Raw genomic sequence first — 1620 nt, forward strand, 5'->3', positions numbered from 1 at the left:
GAATCTAAAAAATGCCAAAGATAACACAGCTTATAACATTTTTGCACCAGCAAGGTGACTCCCAAAGAGCAACTGGCCAAAACTTTCTATCTGTAAAATACAGCAGAGGCTCTGCCCCAGTCTGGGGTCAGTTTCAGCCAGTGATGAAGATCTTGTCAAAACTGATGGAATTATGAATGCAGAAAAGTACAATCGGATTTTGATCTACAATGCAATACCATCTGGAAAAAACTTGGCAGCAGCTTCATTTTTCAGCATGACAGTGATCCAGAACACACTGCCAATGCAGTACAAGCGTACTTTGATGGACAAAAAAACCCCAAAACACACACAGACACACAATGAAACGCTATCAGTCATGGATTGGCCTCCCCAGAGCCCAGAGGTCAACATTATTGAAGCAGTGTGGGATCATGTCAATAGATAACAGAACAAAAGGCAGCCAACATCCAAAGAAAAACTTTGAATGTCCTTAAAGAAGCCTGGAGAACTATTCCTGAAGACTGATTAAACAAAATTACAAGAAAGCTTGGCTCAGAGAGTTCAGGTGGTCATACCAAATATTGACGTTCAAGGTAATTAGAACTGTACAAACTCTGTTTTTGCCACATACTCTACTTTTGCATTTCATCCATTTCTAATTTTCCTCTTAAAATATGAAGAGATGAGCAATAAAGACTTTTGTACGTGATTATATATGCCTCAAAAGTATTAAGGTAAAACACATGCATATTATTTTTGGTTAACTCAGAATTACTCAGGCCTGTTGATCCTCAGATTTTTTTGCTTATAGATGCTGCTGCTAAATGATGATGTAAAAGATCAAACAAACAACATATTTACTTAACCATTTCCGCTGTGAATATAAAAGAGGAAAAGTTAGAGCTCATCGTAGTAATTTTTAGCCATGATGTATTTATTTCTTCAAAATTAAAGTCTTTATTGGAATATATTCCAAAGCAGTTAAGTCATCTCATGACTGAACAAAAATAGCCATTTATCTTTAAAAAAACAAACAAACAAACAAACAAAAGAACTAAGATGGTTCCAAAATGCACTGAACAGCTTTTAACAAAATATACATTGCAGGAAGTCTTACCTTGCAGCCACTAATTGACTTGTTAATAAATAATGTTGTGAACAAAAGTCTTTTTTTTTTCCTTTTTACACATAATTTAGACTTTCCCATATTTTGAACCAAAATTGATGACAGAACCCTTAATTTTAAAGAAATTGTGAAGACCCGTGCCACAAACATTTGTCTAACAAGTTCTTGCAGAGCATCCGCTAAAATGAACACCCCCAAAAATCAAATCAAGAAAGAAGTAGAACACCACGAGTAACAGAAGAAATAATAGTAGTACAATAATAATGACAGGATGTTGGGTTTTTTTTATAAAGCAACACTGACAAAAGGAGATATTATAAAGGATCAGCGCATCAGCTATCAACAATAAAATATACAGATTACATTCCTTCAGGGTTTTCAGAATAGTGGGAGCTCATGTGAGGAGGACGATTAACTGAGCTAGAGGGAGACAGTGAACCTCTTCTTGATAGAAGCAGAACAGAAAAAGCAAAATTATTGACAGGAGTAGTTCAACATTGGTAATTTCATGG

Source organism: Pelmatolapia mariae, linkage group LG4 (genome assembly GCF_036321145.2).
Source record: "Pelmatolapia mariae isolate MD_Pm_ZW linkage group LG4, Pm_UMD_F_2, whole genome shotgun sequence".
Lineage (NCBI taxonomy): Eukaryota > Metazoa > Chordata > Actinopteri > Cichliformes > Cichlidae > Pelmatolapia > Pelmatolapia mariae.